Consider the following 20460-nt stretch of genomic DNA (forward strand, 5'->3'; position numbering starts at 1 on the left):
ACTTCCTAATGGAGCACAATTTTATGCTGTTTTTTTTTATTATTATTATTATTAAACATTTAAAAATATAAACATTTGATAGTATAATAATTTTGATTATACCAGCTATGAAAAAATTCATAGGTCATAGAAAATTTAAATATTGCCAATTGCGATTTAATATTTGTAATTACAAATTTACAACACACGGATTTTTAACTGGAAAATATTTATTTATAATTTTTATGTCTTAAACTCATGTCTACCGTACATAATATGGATATACATACATTTTTATGTTTTTTTTTTGTTCGTTATCGTTATTTGTTTTTTACCCACTGCGTCCTATTATGCTTACGATAAGGCACGGTGATTTATCACTCACGTGTTAAAACCACTTCAGTTAGAGTGACAAGCAGAGTCGTATATAATTGGTATATATGGGGCTGCATAATAATATAAATACACTGACAGAGTTGCACACGCAATATTGACCTCGAAATATTGTAAATGTACCTAATCGTTTCGATACGGACACACCGACGTGCAAGAATCATAGCTATCGGAGGGTATAAACGATAGAACCGACAATTTATCAAAACCTCCACCCGAGGGACTGTCATCCGGGAAAACCGCCCAAAAGTTAATTTTCTTTTTTCAACTGAAAGACATTTTATCAGTTTTTGTGTGGTCGTTTTCCACCACAGCCGACCCGATCCTACAGGGGTATATACAATACAATTACGAAACAGTTTGATTAATCGAATGATTGCTGCAGCTCATTCCAATTTTATTTGGTTAATATCAATTTTTATATTTTTATTTAAATTATGTTGTTAGCCGTCATGTTTTCGTCACACAAAGTATTATGATTGATATTCATTTTTTAATTATCTATCAATAAAAATAATAGTAATAATAACAATAATAAATTATAGAAGAAAATATAAATTATCCTCTTATAAACGTAATTAATTAAACGGTTTTTAATTCATAATGTGTTTTCATTAATTATAATTGATTGGTAAAACAACGTTTTGAACAACATAAAAGGATAAGAATGTAGTATCTATGGACTACAACAGTTACTATAATGTATGTTGTGTGATTAATAGCTGTCAACTTGCAATATGGTTTAATATTTCCTACGTGGTGTTATTCTAGTATTATGTTTTTTTATTTAAAATAAATAAGGTAAAAAAGTTCAAATGACAGAGATAGTTTTCAATATAATATGAAAATAATCCTTTACTTCTAATTCCTGAATCAATTTAAAAATCATGATTTACATCCGTTCACTGTAAAATGTAAAACTCACAATAAAAGGTTAATGGGACAAAAAAAATCACAGAAACTATACATACGTATTATTATATTTAATTTTTACGATTTTAAAAATACAATTATTAAATTATATTTTGTTACAATTTGAATTAAAAAATAGCTGATCTTAATATTCAGTACGTCTAGTTATCGCAGTCCCGAACAGTTTTGCGTTTGAGTATATTTCACAAACGTTAACTGGGCGAGACAACCAAACAATAGGGACATAAAAGACACCTAATACCTAATAATAATATACAAATATCATAATCAGCGTAGGTATGGTAAATCATCTGACTGTGTTATTTGAAAGTCGTACATGTTTTGATCATTCACTGATCAAAAATAATATTTCAAATAATTTAAAAGTCCGAAGATTTTTATAATACGTTCTATTAATTCCCAACTGAAAATACCGCTAGGCGCGTGATGGTCAACGTTCACTTTTCATGGCCACAGCAGTTTTATTATATACCAAGCTGGTTTTGATTTCATATATATATCATACAATATATACACGTAGGTATATACATGTATACAACCATGCCGCGCATCGATTAGTGTTTCGAACAACATATTGCAGCCTCCCTCGTGCTTAGTATTTGTGACAATACAGTATTATAGCATATAGGCACACACACGCATTATAGTGTTACACTTTTAAATTTGTATACTATTTATTATGCTCGTAAAGAAAATAAATTATCACGTGAAACCATTCTCTCATTTCGGAATATGTGTAAAATTCCTCAGCAATCTTTAAAAAAAATTTAATTGGAAATTTTGAATCACAACCTATATATTATGTATGTATTTCCCGAAATGATTTTTTTCCCTACAATTTAATATTATACGAACAATATTAATATAATTTATTATATTATTCACTACCTAATGATAAGTATTCATTTCGAACAGGGTTGTCGACTGCATAAATACGTTTTGGTACACCTCTGTATATAAATTCGTAAAATAAACAGTAGAACATATTACGTGTTTAGAAGTATTATATACACTCCGATGACTCCGATTGTCAGAAGAAGGGTTGAAATCCGGGTGCCTAAATTTCATTTATGTTACTTCGTTGGGAAAACGGAGCCTTCAGGACTCTTCGAATTATCGAAAACCACTCCTGCTCGAGCTTGCATTTCTTCAGACTTAGCAAATGAGAAATATTATTACAGGAACCGAATGGGCGACCTCAAGGCGCATTACAATTGTTTATATAATAGTTGCTAGTTTTCAAAGGGACGATTTGTCGCCGGTGAACGTATATAAAGTCGGCCACACGTATTGCACAACAAACTTTGCGGGTAAAGTTGCCTGCGTATCATAAAACAATTTGATCAAGTTATTCCGCATATATTGTATATACGGTTTTAGGCGAGTGGCTGGTTAGTTTAAATTTATGATAACCAAAACAGAAACCATTGCTCAGTTCCCCGGAAAACCGTTCAGTATTTTTGGAAGTCATCATTATGCATCAGCCTGTTACTCAAGAAATACTGTCTTCTATACACTTTCTAAAGATTTTACTCTATATTATAATTGCCCGAGATGTACTGTGAATATATAATTATTATAAATATAGATTTCGCATTAACTATGCAAATAGCACATATTAAAATACAAATATATATATATATATATATATATATATATATAAACGTATCAACGGTTGTTGTTTTGACATTCGCGAATTCTAACACAACCAGATTAAGTGAAACTGAGAACTCGTGGTAGTGACAGGTTTGATTGTCATTATTCGTAGCCACCGACCTCTTGTTGTATATTATTTCAAGATGCCTATATCTACAACAGTAATATGAAAAAATATATTTATCTAAAACGGATTTCTTCGTTCAACGATATGATTTGATTATTTAATCAGCAAACGTGCTTTTAATTGGATAAAATAAAACACCGTGGAATTATCACGTGATATATAATAAAATAACATGTCGAAAAAAATACTTTTAAATATTTGTAACTAATCTATATATCATCATATTTTAAATGTACCTACTAATTTTTACTCAATTTCCTTTTTTATTATTATTTCGAAGTGTATACATAAGTGTAGCACTCAAAATTAAATAAACAAAAATATAATCTACTCGTTTACAAATAAAATTAAATATAAAAAAGAAAGAATAAAATATATTTCTTTGCACTGAATTATTATGTAATAGAGTTCATATAAAATGAAGTCGATAATAATTTGCTCAACAACACAACTAGAAAAACACGTAAGGAGGCTTAAACTGCAAAGCTCTTCTAATTATAATAAGTAAATCAAGTATTAGCCCGGATGTGGGGCACTTACAATATTGTATTCATTAAAAATGTCAATTATATTTATTTAAAAACAAAAACCATGAAGTTTATTCGAAAAACAATACATAATATGCGTTTAATTCAATCTACACATCATCGATGAATGTGAATAATTCAATCTGCGGGTGTATGTTATATTTTTGAAGTGGAATTATGCACAATTTTCCAAGAGACTGCGATAATGCGAATTCTGTGGAATATACGCACGAAGAACAACGAAATATATTATTTTATTGTTAAACGTGTATAAAACAAAATAAAAAAGAAACACGGTGACGAAACCACAATGATACCTTGTAGGCATTTTACAAACATACTATATATACAATATCACGAAGATCTTACAACACATGACCACCCATAATAAGTCATAAAATAATGACAGTGGAGCGAACGCACAATGGACACGTACACGGAAACATAATGTGTGCACTGAGCATGTATGGGATTACCGTCAATGTATCGTATCAAAAAATATATTTCAAGTAACATAAACTGCAATAACATTATAATATCTTAGCGAGTTCATTGCATGACGTCATAATATCACGACTAAATGTAGTTAGAAATGCGTTTTTCTTTTTAAATTTTTTTTTTGCAATGAATAATTGTCAATAAAACAAAAACAATAACGTGTAAACATTATTGAAATTTTAATATAAAACAATAAAATAATATTAAATGAATCGATGCGATATTCAAAACGTTTTAACAGCAAGTTTTTTTGCTATATTCTATCTACTATAGTAATCCAAAACGATAGAACAATAAACACCTCAAGCGCACATTCTAACGTCGGATGTTAGTTTTAATAACCTTAAATTCCATTAAAATGAATGCATATATAGATAGAATGACGTGCTTGTAATATATTTATCATATGTAATATGTATTAATATTTTAATATTTGTTAGGTTTTCAAAGTTTGTACAACTTTTATAATTTATCTTTCTATATTATTATGGTTGAAATTAAACCCTTCTTACAATAAATTTAAGTTAACATTTTCACATTTTCAAACGTAAAGAAGAATATGTGGTCAATAAAGCTGCTAATAGTTATTAAAATTCAAAACTGAGTCATTCTAAAACTACCGAACAATATTGTGACCTCAGAATTAGGTACCTAAAAAGGCCAACAAATGTTAGAACAACCCTTTCTAGACAGTAGGCATATATATTATATGGGATTTGATTTTAATTTTAAGTGCTTAAATACAGTTATTATAATTCTTCATATTATCATTATTATTGTAGTTAGGTACTGCGGTGTATGTCTTATTCAATATACTCGTAGTTTCTATGCAAATATATATGATGGTATTAGGTATACGGTTATCAGATGTTCAGTGTTTCAAACGCATTGTTATAGGATATTATGTAAATTTCATGCAATAAAGAAATTATTGGTGCGAGCAACTTTAACCGCATTCTTTGCGAAAAGCTTTTTCCCGGGAAATGCAAAGTTAACGCGCCTTACCCTGGGTAAACACGCAAGTTCAATATATGTATATATAGGTATGTATAATATATAATATATTATCATTATTATTGTTTATAACGCTCTAAAGTTGTTGTTATCGTTAACAAATGGCCAATGTTCAATTATAATATTCAAAGAACGGTTTCAATTGTCTTTGTGAAACGAACGTTGTTTAGTACGATAATGATGAAATTACACACTGTACAATACTCATTATTCATAATATTACTATATTTTATACATCGATATAATAGCGAAAGAGAATGTTCATTGAACAAGATAGTTGTCGAGCTAGTTGTTTACTACAGATGGCCCAATGATTTCATAGGGATGATAGGATTTTTCAAATGCATATACCTATAGGTACATTGTATTATATTCTACAGACATACTTGTAGCACTCGTTGGTGTATTATCACAACTGAGAATTGTATCACTTATGCAAGTTACTATGCAAGTCATATAGATATTATCGCAGAGTAGTAAAAATATACTATTAGTTTTATTATTTTAAGAAATAAAACGTGGGTAGAATTCAATATTTTAATGTGAATGTTTTTATAACTGTACAGCAGAAATACATTAAACTTACAATAATTTATGATTAGCAAATATTATATTGATCTAGGATTATTATTTTTCGTTTTGTTTTGTATAATTAAAAATAATAGAGTAGAATGACTAACAATAGTCTTTCACTCAATGTTATTACTTACACTTTTTGTTATTATTGTGCGGTATTGATAAGATTTAGTTAGAAACCAGGGGTATTATTCGTGGTATACTGTAGTTATAGATTTCAATACACAAAGCTTAATTGGAATGGCCATTTAATATAATTAGTTTCATTCATGATATTGCATGATTAGTTTTTAATGGTGATTATTAATTATAAACGAATTGTAACTAAATTGTATTTTAGTTGACATATTAATTGCATAGGTAGTGATAATCTTAAAATCATTTTTTAATCACGCCAAAAAAATATAAAGTCAAAAGGAAAAAATGTAGTTTTGGTTCGATCTCTATATTTGCGTAAGTGAAAAACACCTTTAATTTGTATTGTACATGATAGGTACAGTAGAAAATATATAGAACAACTTCGATTATTAGAACAAAAACGACAAAGACGTCTAAGTACATAAATAAATATATTATGTAACAATATGCACACTCAATCTTTGCGAGTTTTCTTTGCATAGTTGTAAAGTTTTCGAATATATTGACCATGGACTGTGACATTTGAGTTATATTACCCGGGTGATATTTTTACTGCCATTCCGTTAATATTGTTTATTTTAAAAGATACGAAAAACTTTTCAATACTCGCTCTATTTACGGTTATTTTAACACAAATATGCATTTTTATAGGAACCACGGAAGATTCCCAAAGGCGAAATTTTTCATACCAATAAAATTACTGTTTTGAACAAATAAATTATTTAGATTTACACTTTCATCAATCATTGAATAAATGTATAGTAAGTTTTCTTTTTTACAACAATATTACAACTATCCCAAGATACAAACAACGAACATAATTTGTTATATTCAAGTTGGGGAACATATATTTGTTTTTCTTTTGTATTGTTTTTACATAAATTTAAAAAAAAATTATTGTTCACCAATCAATATAGACGTACAATTTGTGAACAATAACGAATTTATAGGTTAGCGACCACGAGTTTTCCTAACGAATTCCAGTCCATTAGGAAATAAAATAAATAAAATAAAAACCTCAAATATTATGTACTCTGATAAAATAAAATACATTTATATACTCATAATACACACACATATATATATAATATGAGAAACATTGGGTTGTAGTCATGTAACTTCACTTACATATTTTATTATGCACACACCACATGCAACTCAGATACCTCTCCCCTATATACATATTTTCTGGAATTACACATAAGATCCATATTCAGAGATACTTGAGAAGCGCTATCAATAGTGGTAGGTACTATATTCTGCTCTAATGTATAATGGTTTTTTTTTTTTTTTACAACCATATCAATATGTCTATCTCAAAATACGAATTACATACTTATTATTAGTTATTGAAGTCGGGAAACATATATTTTTTTATTGTTAATAAATCAATATAGAGTAAAGTGTGAAACAATGATGAATTTTTTTTATGACATTTAAAAAGACGTATTCACATGGCCATAACCCGCAGACTTTCTTAGAGAGTTTGAAGTCATTATAATGAGACTACGGATAGGGCTCACGCTAATTACTCAGTCACTTAATGAGTAAAACTACCCCTAAAAATGTTTTTCATGCAGCACCTGTCTTACAAGTTACAATCAAACACATAATGACGAAATGTCGTTCTTATACTCCGAACCAAGAACTACCACCAAACTTCCTGAACACCTTTCAGAATCTCTCTCAGCCACAACAGATACTCACTCACAGCCACTATAAAACTCATCAAAAAATAAAAATAAAAACAAATTATAAAAATAAAAAACTGTTATAAATAAGCACACAAATTTAGTTTAATATAATTATAGAATTGAGTTATAGGTGTATTTTTGTGAATAATATTTTTATCCCAGTCATTATTGCAATACATGTTATATATATATATATATATTATTTTTATTTTTATTATATTTTATATATAAGCCAATGTCACTATAGTATTTTTATTAATAATAATATTTATAATAAAAAAAAAATTAATGTTAGAGACGACGAGTTTTCGGAACGAAATCTCTTATCCATTAGAAAATAAAAATAATAATAAAACAACACGTCAAATATTTTCGGTGATGGCACTATACTCGGCACTTTCGTTTAGTGTTATTTTTTTACAACTTTATTAATAAGTCTATCACAAGATACAAAAAATGAACATTATTTGTTATTTAAGTCTTTTTTATTTATTTTATTTAGTCTCAGAACATATTTTTTTCTTTTGTATTGTGTTCATATCGTGTAAATATCTGTTAGTGTACAGACAAGGGTGGCCTAACGCGACGATGGGAGATTTCCCGGTGGCCTGGCCTGATATATTGTCTCAGTTAGCCCCTGATTACAGTATAAACAATAACGATTTTATAGGTTAACGACGACGAGTTTCCCTACCAGCGACTACATCATATCCATTGTGATGTAAATGAAAAAAAAACCTCAAATTTTGCCTGCTAAAATAAAACTCATCTGTACACATAATAATTAATACACTCGCATGCACTAGGCACACAATAATATACATTTCGTTGTCGTCATATTATGCACCACTCACATTTATTATGCGCACGCAAGTTATTCAGATAGAGATAGGTACCTCTTATTTCTCATATAATATACATATATGTTAGAATCACACGTAATATATATATTAAGAGGTACTTGAGTGTGTATCGATGGTGGTATTATATTATTCGGCTCTTGTGTATAGTGTTTAAAACAAATAATACGTAAATGTACAACACCTCGATACCGGGATATCATTGGCTCATTATGTTCCACCACTGTATTAAGCTTCTTAATCACTCTACTGCCATATTATTATTCTATATGCTGCTGCAAACGCGAAATATGTATTACCAAACACAGACAGATGTCTAATCATATTAATTCGATGGGAATAATCCCTAGTTTTTAATGAACAGTTATATAATAAAATGCATTGAATTGAAACATAGACGAGAAACAAAAAAAATCAATTATTGGAATTATTTAAAATTCTCTAGTATAAGCCAGATTTTATATTTAATTTTAGTGGAGAATTGCCGACATAAAAAATAAACGGTTAACTGTTTCTAAATATTTTATTTTGCATTCATAGAAAATAATATTGTAAGGATAAACTAGGTATGATGATAACATTTCTAATTTACTACAATTGATGGTTATTTTTATTATTTCCTATGTTACTTAGTAATAATTTATTTAACAGAATTGTATAGTTAATTTAGTTTGTGAAATGGGTATAATGGTATAATTTAATCCATGTTTTTAAATAAATTGAATAATTTTCAAGCATGTAAAACGTCATTAAATATATTTAAAAAAACCATAACAATTTTAAATTTTTATGAATTGAAAATATAGCTATTATAAATATTTTGAATTATTTGTTGACAATCATTTTACTCTGGTAATTTTTACCCACCAAGGTTCCAATTAGACTCATTTTTTCTTACCAGAAACTCCAAAAACACAAATCATTCAAATACTTACAAATCCATCGATTCGCTCTAAATATATATATAATTTAACACTATATAATTAGGCACTTAAGTTAGAAAATAATTAAAAACTTTCAATGACAGATTAGGATTATGTAGTTTTAAAGGTATTTTCCGCTTTCCTCAAGTTTCTGCAGACTGCAGTATTTTTATGTTATGCACACACATAGTAATACAGCTGCAGCAGTATAATAATGATACTATATATAATAATAACTATTATTCTGAAAATCACCAATGAACAGAAAATCACTACTCCGTTTGTCTGTGAAATATTGGACTGAGCGTATTGGTAAAATTCGCTTTACAAAGAGATGAGGATAAGTGGAGGCAAAGATCGATACAAAAAAAAAAAAACATTTTTGCCTAAGATGGGAACTCGACAAACTTTACTTTTCTTTGTTACAAGTCGAGATATTTGGTAAGCCAGGTTCGAATAATAAAACAATAGACCTTTTAAGAAAATATATGAGAGGTGATTTCATAATCACAGGCCGAATACAGGACATTTGACTCAATCTGACGAATATGAAAGTATTAAACAAAGGTTACATTATTATTTATTCTCGGTACACATATTTTTCTACCGAAACTAAATGTATATTTTATTTCAATATAATATTTTTATTAAAAGTGAACATTTAAAAATGGAATGCGATTTGTGAAATGTGTTAAAATTGTATATCGATTTAAATTCGTATGAATTGATTATAATAGTGATAATGGCTGAACTATAAATTATTTTTTCTGTTTTATGTCTTTAAGGATTATATTTAAATGTATAAAACCTTAGCAATCATTACAGTTTAAAAGATTTAATGAATAATCTTGAAAAACTATGAAAACGAAGAAAACTTTAGGACATTAAGTAGGCCAGTAGGTATTTCAAACTAAAACCAAAAATTATATTCTTACATAACATAATATTTCCAATACATAACTAGTATAGGAATAACTCAGAGAGTTTTAATTTGATATAAGTTACAATTATATCAGTATTAAAATGTAGCTACTTAATACACCAAATATAAAGTTAAAAACTTCCACAACTAAATTCCAATTGATAAAAAAATTATAATGCTGTTATTATTATTTAAAAATTGGGTTATTAAAAAAAAAAAAAAGTTTTAACATATGTGAATAAATCTATCAAATGTATAGTAGCATAATATTATTAATATGCATAATAATGTGTCCCAAGTGACTTTTAATATATATCTAATTTCTACCAGGGTAGGAAAACTCTTATGCATTAAATTGAATAAAGTGACTATAATAGGTTAGTGACCTAACCTTATTATAATATGCATAATATATATATATATATACGTACAATGTAAATTTTTGAAAAATTATGATAGTTGGAAATGTTAGTTTTTGTTTCACATTGATTTGACACACTCTATCCATCCCACCAGTTGTACCATTATTCGAGGGCAAACCGATGTTGAACAAAGTATACAACGAAATCATTGATGGGCATAACTTTCAAACGATTATGTCACGATTCAATCAATGTGTCGATTACACGTTTATCACGTAAATTATATATTATTGTTAAGTTAATATGTTATCATAGAATACATGTATTACTATAAAATCCGACTGAACTGATTTGGCCAAGATATTGCCACAAAAGTATAATTTTTCGTCATGTGTGTAACACGATATATTTTTATGAATATTGTATCGTTTTTAATACCTACTCCATATTACTCTATTATGCGTAGGTAATATGCGATATTATGTTTACGCACATAGTAACCTTATAATCATAATAAAACATCAAATCTTATGGTGATACAGTGATGATAAACAAACACGCCGAAGCAATGAGTGTCAAAAAAAAGTTATACGGTTAAATCGGAAAAGTGATGCATTTTTATTTTTTAATTACCTGATATAGAATTATGTATTCTTATACAAAAATTGTTTTTATTATATTTTTATTTCTACATAAATATTAACTTAATAATAAATAGTGATGCACATAATTATTTATTATAGAATTATCGGTAAACTATTCGAAACTAGTTTCAAAAACATATAATATACATATGTGTTAAAATTTATCCGTTGAATTTTATAATTTTAAAATGATATCATCAAAGATATGAAACATATGGATTTGTTTTAATGTTTTATCTATATTTTGTAGTATTTGTACAAATTTATACAATGTATAATTTATCCTTTGTACTTTTCCCTTTAAATACACTGCTACTTATCAAAAAAAAACCTTTTTTTCTGCTTCAATAATGCTGTTATTTGAAGTATGGTTTTGGAATTTTTGAAGAATATACTGAGACCAATTTTTCAAACTTTTAAGATTTATTGTAGCATTTTCTCAATGAATGGATTGTGGTGATACAGTCTTCTATTCTTCGAAATAACTCTCTTTTCGATTTTTAACTATTTAATAGGTTACTTTTCCTAAACATTACGATTTATAAAAATCAAAATTTGAACTAGTTATTTTTGAATTAATTAACTTTGTTAACTATTGATAATAGTCTGTGAAATTGGGTTTTGAAGATATAGGACTAAAGTAATTTCAAAATTATATTCATTTATTTTAATTTTTACGAATTTACAATATTTACAATTATAAAAAATGACCCAAAAGTAATAAATACTACAGATTTGATATTACATATTATTTATATTTTTGTAAAATCGCTTTTAAGGGCTCTTATTCTTATGTAAGAAAAACATACTATATTTTACCTATACATTGAATACTTTCGCTTTGGTTAAAATATATAAGAAACTTTAAATAATACTCTTTGGTTTAGTTAACATTAAAACAAAATGTTCTTATTTTACCTCTGGCCATTTAGAGTAAAAAAAGTTACCAATAATAAACATTTTTTTATCGTATTTAAATGTTATTTGTTTTATTATATATGTAGGTGTTATTTTAATAAATTAAATTTCTAACACCACGACTATTTGCCCCATTTCATAATTTGAGGTTTACTATTTACGATATTTAAAATACTTAAAAATTGGTAACCAATTTTGTTGCTCAATTAACGATAAGACACAGATATTGTTGTTTCTATCAGTATTAATATTAAAACATAAACATTTATTAGGTATGATTGTATAGGTATTTTCAGGCTGAAACTGATATTTTATTATTGAAAAAAATCACATTTGAGTATATTAATTTTCCGTGGAAATCAGCTAAGGGGATTTAGGAGTTTTGGAACATACCAAACATATTAATTTTTACATATTGAATATTTTTTTTAGTATAATTTATTATAACAGTAAAATAATATCTTATGCTCAAGACTTCGTTGTTATTATATTTTTTTTAGTATACGATTATCAACAAAATAAATAAGGTATGTTTATTTATAATATTTTCATACCTATTGCTACTTACTAAATCGATCAAACAATCGAAAATAATGTAGCAACCTAAATATATACGAGAGATTCCGTACGATAAACACTGCAAAATATTAAATTCTTTATAACTTATAATAGTTTATGATCCGTGAAGTTTTTCAAACTCCAATATAGATTAAAATAGCGGAGCGAAAGGAATAAATAAATACTTAAGTAAAATATTTGAATTGATATTTGAGAACTTTTGGTGGGTTAAAGTTTTCAATGAAGAATAATATTCAAATATTGGTAGAAATTAAAAAAAAAGGTTTGAAGGTTTAACAATTCTAAATTCTATCCATTTTTAACATTCTTCAGCATTTATTAAACCTAAAAAATAATAAATTTCATAAACATAACAAACAAAGACTTTGAGACTTTGTTTAGTATAGTGAAAATCATACATGGATTTATAAATATAAATTTAATACATTGTAAATTTGTACATAAATTAATATTATTTTATTTATTTTATTTTTAAATTGAAAAAGTGAAAAAATGTATAATACATTACAAATAAATTGTAATCTAATCTAGAAATTAATGCGAGATTGAGAATATTTGTGTTATGTGGAAGTATTAGATTTTTTCTCGTTTTATTAAAAACTATTTGACTCTTTTAACATTACGTTTATTCTAAAATCAGAAAATTCGGTATGTTCATAATATTACAATTCAGAAATCAGACATAATATACTATCCTGCATTCATTCCAAATTTTTCTTAATTTCTCAACCCAGCACAAGATAAAGCAATAATAAATCATCGCATTCCAACCAACTCCGAGCTTCAGAGCTCTGCAGTTAATAACGAACTTAAAATACCTTTAAAATATTTTTCTGGTTGACCATGATTATCATTTCTTACGATTAGGGAACTGATTAAGGAGATCGAAAAATCACTTCTATGTAAAGCATCATTTCAGGATACAAAACTCGAGCGAGGTGTTTCTGATACCTATTACAATTACATTACATCAGATTCTTCGAGCAATTATGTTCGACACAAAAAAGTTTTCACGGAAAAAGTAAGTAAAATAATAAACTCTATCTTTGTGGAAGTAATCGATTGGTTGTAAGACATTGCATTTCTATATAGTTATTAAAGTTCGTGTTTCGTTTACAGAAATTTAGGCAATTACTCAACACGTGTTATTTTAAAACATAGGTAGATAAAGTTTAACGGACCGTCTCATTTAAGTAATGTAACAATGTCTTGACTAGAAATCGATAGTAACTTTTAAATTATAGCAATTCATTTTCTTGTAAAAACTGGAGTCGTTATTAAAAATGACTATTGACTAAATTCAAATAATTAGTGCGTATATAGGTGCAAACCTAGGTGCAAACTCTTCAAAAACAATAAATGATATCGTCGACCATTTTTTTTTTTTACATATAACAACATTTTGTACATTTCTTGTTAAAAATAAAAAAAATATATAGAATATCATAAATAACTTAATAAATTTTTATCTAAATTAAAATCTAAATTTTTTTAACCTGAAAACTACACTTTCTTTATAATCAATGTTAATTTGTAGCATTCAATATATGATTATAAATTATGTATATATGAAGTTTATTTTAAGAAGTATCTAATGTAAATGTAATATTACATTATGTAAATTATTTAATTGTCAAGCTATACTAGTCTCTAACTGTTAGCTAAAAAAAATATTATGTATATTACTAGATGTAGGTATTGTATAAAGTATTCTAAAACCATTAATATCTAATTTTATTAATCTTATGTGTCGAACAAAAATATATTAATATCATTTTTTTCAATTTAAATGAAACTAATAATTAGATGTGGGAAGCATTATTTTCACGAAATACTTGTTTTAGTCATTTGAAAAGTTTTTAATTTTTTTGCAAGGTAATTTTGCATAAACCATTCACTTAGTGTTTAAAAGCATAGGAAAACTATAGACAGAACAATCTCTGAGTTTTGGTACTTATTTTAAGTAAGACAGTGATGTATTAGGTATTGTAAATTAATTTGAAAGCAGAGATGAATAACAATAAATTATCAAATTCGAAAACGATACTGAGCGGTGGTCAATTTACAATGTTGTTTTGTCGGTTTTTAAAAGTATTGTAACAGTCGGTTATAAAAAACAATGAAAATATAATACATTGTTAATCAGTTAAATAAATTGCCAATACAAGTTCATATTCTGAACAAATACCAAAATATGTTTCAAAAAAAAAAAAATATATAGTTAAAAGAATATGGCTGGCTATCATGAGGTAATAATAAGTGTACGTAAGTAAAATTATTTTAATGTTTATAGTTTCTTATAAAGATAAAGACTTAAAAATCTAATCTACTCCTTAATAGGAAGAACACCAATATACAAGTTTAAAATTTTAAAAATTATCTATCAAATTAATCAAAAATTAAAGTTTTTATTTTAAGCTAATTTATTGGTCATGAAATGTCCCCTAAAAACAAAAAAAAAAACGATAGAAAAAAATGCGTAAGGCTTAAAAAATGTATATGTATAATGTACAATTGTTTTGATCAATACTTAATACAATAATTTAAAATTATTTTGTAGTTTTATTTTTCTCCTACATTATTGCAGACTGTAGCAAACAAATGTGTTTTTATATTTATAATAAATAACCATATCTCGGCGACGAGAAATTTTAAATAATATGAAATTTTGTACTGTACATTTGAATACTAAACTAAATAAAATAAGGCATCTAAAAATCAGACTTTTATTATTATATTATATGAGTTTCGGGTCTCATCATAAATTTCACGGAGATAAAATACGAACTACCTACTAGTCTTAGGAGTGTTAATAAATTTACAATGAAATAATAAAACAATGAAGAAAAACTCTTAAATAAAAAGAAAGTATTTTTCTTTATCCTTTTTTTAAAAGAGTTACGAAATGTAACTATAATCTATGTTGTACGTGGGTGTAATCATTTTCCAACAAAAATATCTACTTCGACATAAATTCTTGATATCGTATTTGAATGCAACAAAAAAAATAAAAATCTTTGAAATTCTTTAAAAAAAAAAAATATGAATTACCACATTTTAAATATTTGCAACTAACTATTTTACTTGTTTTTATATTACGCTCGTTCATAAGACTAAGGTATTTTCGCATAACTACTTTAATATTTTTAATCCAAATTATTTGTTTTCTATTGCAATAATAATTGTAATATACTAATATATAGTTTCTTTAACGATATTTTATCTTATTCAGTTTTAATAATATAAGGCCATTTAAGGGAATAATCTTTTTTATTCTAAAAATAAAAAAAAATAACCAAACTCCAAATTATATTCTTACATACTAATAATATTATTATTAGGTAAATAATTTCATTTAGTAATTATTAAATGGAAAACAAAAGGTAGGTATGTCAAAAGTCATCAAACGTCTATAATAATAGTTGGCTCATTATCAAATTTGATAAGTTCCAATAATAATATTATGTGAACAAACTAAAATTTAATAGTATTATAATATTATATTATCATAATACTATTTTTAAACTTTTAGCATTACCCGACGCACTGAAAAAATATTTCAAAGCTATCAGTATTTGTTGAGTTTGTCTCACATGATCGTTCGTATATGGTTTAAGAAGAAGAAAATCGAATCGCAAGCGTAATTCATTAATATCCGTATAAAGTTTGAGAGTTGTCAGCTAAACGGAGTTCAAATAAATTGTATCTAATGGAAACGATTTAAATGCAATAAAAATTCACGAAAAACCACTTGTGAGAAAAATATAAACGAACGACTAAAACACGCGGTACTAGAAACTAGAATATATTAAAATTTTATTTTATTTCCCCTTTATTTCTTTATGTCTAACACTGCAGTTTATTTTACGTTATTGATAAAAAGAATTGGTAATAATAATATGGACATGACACCTATTTAGAGTAGTATTTAACGTCCGAAGAGTGGTAGAAAATAAATATAAATTACATTACGATCGTAAACCAACAATTTAGTTTGTGGTTACAAATTATACGATTCCAAGTATATCGTTAAACTTCAACAGACACAAGTCGATCGTCGATGATCCAATAAATATTAGTACTTCTTCCCGTCGCTGCAAGCTTCCAAGGGTTATCTAATGAAGGGCTCTAATTACAGGTTCCATGTGAAATGCCCTCAACTGTTTCGAATTTCCTTTCATCTTTGTCCTGTACTGTTCATTGTTATAAAGATCGAACAAACATATCACATCCGTCAATATACATTATGCAAATTTATTTTAACACTATGTACCCACAGGCTGACATTTTCATTAATCAACTGAATGAACGTAAATGTAAAAAAGCGGATCATGTAGTAGAATATATTAGTACATGAATATTACTAATAAGAAACACCTTAAAATAATAAGAATTAAAATAAAATAAAACATATTGAACTACCAATAAATACTGAAAGTAAGTACATATTTTTATTCAATTACCATAAATAATAATGAAATAATCGATAATGAATCAATAAACAATAATAAGTATATAAACAGAATATTGAGGTAATTATAGAAAATATTATTATATTGGTACTATTAGTTTATACAATTATTATTTGAGTGATGTTTAGAAATTCTAATAAAAGCATGATATGGATTCATGATTTATACAAATTTCAATTTGAATTTAAATGTTGAAAATATTCGTTAAGATCATTATGTAAACCTTAAAATAATTTAAAAGTTAAAAATGCATATAATTTTTAGTAGAATTTGAAGTAATTAGATTTTAATATGAATAATTTTAATTTTAAACTACTCAATACTATATAGTATGGATATATTATTATGATGAATTATAGTGTTGTTTTTACTCTTCAAACAGGAATTTACTTGGATACCACATCTATGTGTTCATTTAAACACTTCTAGTCTAATATAACAACTACATACGCACATTCACTCCTTCCCTAATATATATTTATTGAAATTCAAATGTTCCGACTTTAATTTTTTTTTCTCACATAATTTGTATTCTTTGTTTTTGTATGATATTATAGGTATGTTTCAGAATGTATAATAACATGAAATTCACTAGGTAGTTGATATTTCGTAATTAACGTGTGTTATTATTTGAACCATAATATTTTAAACTCGACAATTCAAATATTCTCAATCGAATATTTGACATTTTAGAAAACAGTAGTCAGTAAATAATCGACTAATGATAAAAACCTCGTTGACTGACCCGATTACTCGAACTCCTACTTCGTGTGACATATATTTGTTTAAGGGATCTTGGATGTACCTATAGGACAGCACGTATAATACGACTTAAAAGCCAAACATAACGAAACAGCTCACGTGCACGACTTTAATTGACGGTGTAGTTTTATTAAATGTACAAAACGCCACCTAGATAGATCGTGAGTCGTTCGTATAAACATATACGTACATATACACACACATATACTGTTGTGTAACTTGATATTGTATTCGGGCGTCGAGTTATTAAATGTAAACAGAACTCGGCCAAACCGCAGTAGACGTGATGGCGACGTTCGTAGTACAATTTGTCCGTAATTCGCGACAACGATGACGAAGCCTCCTCTCGAAATAATTTCTGCGTCGATTATTATTACCTAGAATGGTGAAAATTATGACATCGTGTACCCGCCTTTTTTGTCAACATTTTCCATTTTACCTATAAGCGTATTATTTTAAACTCCACGTGCCTACTTCGTATTTGATCGATTGAGATGACGAAAATTAGTACCTATAGGTACTTTATATCGATAATATAGCGACAGATAAATAGAATGAAGCCGTAGGTACTCAATGGAACATTTTTGGAAGTAAAAAACATAGGTTTATCATAATATAATTAATTATAATATTGATAAGAAATAAAGATCAACAATTGACGTAGAAAATGTTTTGGTGACTATTGAAATCGTAGAGACCGCTTAAACCAGGAGGGGGGAGGGACTATTTGCACATACGCAGTTCGCTTATGTCAAAACGCATTAGCAGTGTTGTGTATCATTATACAGCTAATGTATTCAGATACAAAATATATTTATCTATACTAATATTAGCGTATATGGATAAAAATAATTTAAGGTGTTTTTGATCTGGTTATTGTTATATAATGGGGGGGGGGGATAAGATTACATATCTAAGATAAATTATCTTGACAATTTTTTTTTAATTTAATATATTCATGTGTATCATTAATATTATTTTCTGTAAAAATCAAACTGGACAATTGTATTCAATAAACAAAAGTCTAATTTACGAGTGTAAAAATTGAAAATAACATTTTTATAGCTTTAAATTTTAACTAATATAGCTCATCAATTATATAATAGAAGAGTACAATTTAAATTAAATTAAAGCATAAAATAGATTTTATATAGTAAAACCAACATACAAAATGAACTTAATAATACATTTAATAATGAAGATGAAATTAGTATTGAGAATGGAGTGGAGATAAAAGAACAATTGAAAGATCTAAGGGAATTAATTAAGGCAAGACGTTCGGATATCAGAGTAGGGCAATCAAATAATATTATATGATATAGATCGCAAATACACACTCATAGAGATGCAGTGTACAGAAAGGGGAGTCGTTTAAACCGAGTTTGAACGAATGACTAGGTAATAAAGAGTGTCTATGCGTAATCTGTTAAATTAAGTAATATGTGATCTGTGCAGGTCTAATTTGCTGAACCAGATATTATTAAGAATATTGGGTGTAATGTCTCTATACCTCGAGTCAAAGTTTGCAGGTAAATTATTCCAATATGAAAAGAAAATTATATTATAATATATGTATAGGATATAGGTATTATCATAATGATTATTTTAAATTTTAAATAATTTAAAATTATGTATTGCTATCTAGATAAATATTAAAAGGATTATTTATTATAATTTCAAGCATTACACACTCCCAAGCGAATGATATCCGTCCAGGAAAATCTTCGTTCAACAGCAAGTCTCGTCAAAAAACACAATTTTCGGGATCCATAGACACCTATATAGTTTTAACATTCACCGTTTCGGTATGATACGCGTGCTTTGATGTATGCGGATTTTTAAAATGACATGATGTCGCATCGTACACATATGGTGCGCCGTGCATACTAATATACAATAATAATGTACTGCAGTTTGAATACGTCCACAACCACTTTTATAACCACCGTTTTAGAATATGTACTAAAGTACGCGTTGGTAAAATTCTTACATAACTTTTGGAATATTTAATCACGATGAATAATACTAATCAAGTCCTATTTTAATATTATAATATTTAAATTTCATTTAAACCAATAATAGTGTGGCAACGCGAGATAATTTAGTTATTATAAACATCAGAATTTCTTTCAATCCATTTTTTGAGAGCCGACGATTTTTCTCTCTAAAATATGGCAGGCTTAATATAACGATATGCCAGCTATACAATTGCGAGCGTACTCGGCAAATCGTCGTGTACAGAAGTGCAGGCTGTTTCTGGATACTCAAAGCTCGTTTCGTTGACCGTGTGGGACCTGTACTCATGATGAGCGCGCGTGTGTTCCTCTCGGTTGTCGCGAAAGGGTTGCAATAGCAGTCATTTGACGCACCAGATCGAGTGTAGGGTCGGGGACGACGACGTTATGATTATGACAACGATCGCATGCACGCCGTCGTTCACGTGGTGATTAAAACTATCGTTTCTGTTGCGAAACGGTCCGAAA

General features: G+C 27.3%; 1 protein-coding gene across 1 annotated transcript in view; it reads right to left on the reverse strand.

Annotated features, from left to right (window-relative positions):
• Nucleotides 1-20460, reverse strand: part of LOC107163535 (octopamine receptor beta-2R-like) — a 167906-nt gene that overhangs the window by 104684 nt on the left and 42762 nt on the right. The gene's annotated exons all lie outside the window — the stretch shown is intronic.

Source organism: Diuraphis noxia, unplaced genomic scaffold (genome assembly GCF_037042655.1).
Source record: "Diuraphis noxia isolate RWA-SAM2 unplaced genomic scaffold, SU_Dnox_SAM2 contig0005, whole genome shotgun sequence".
In the NCBI taxonomy this organism is placed as follows: Eukaryota; Metazoa; Arthropoda; class Insecta; order Hemiptera; family Aphididae; genus Diuraphis; species Diuraphis noxia.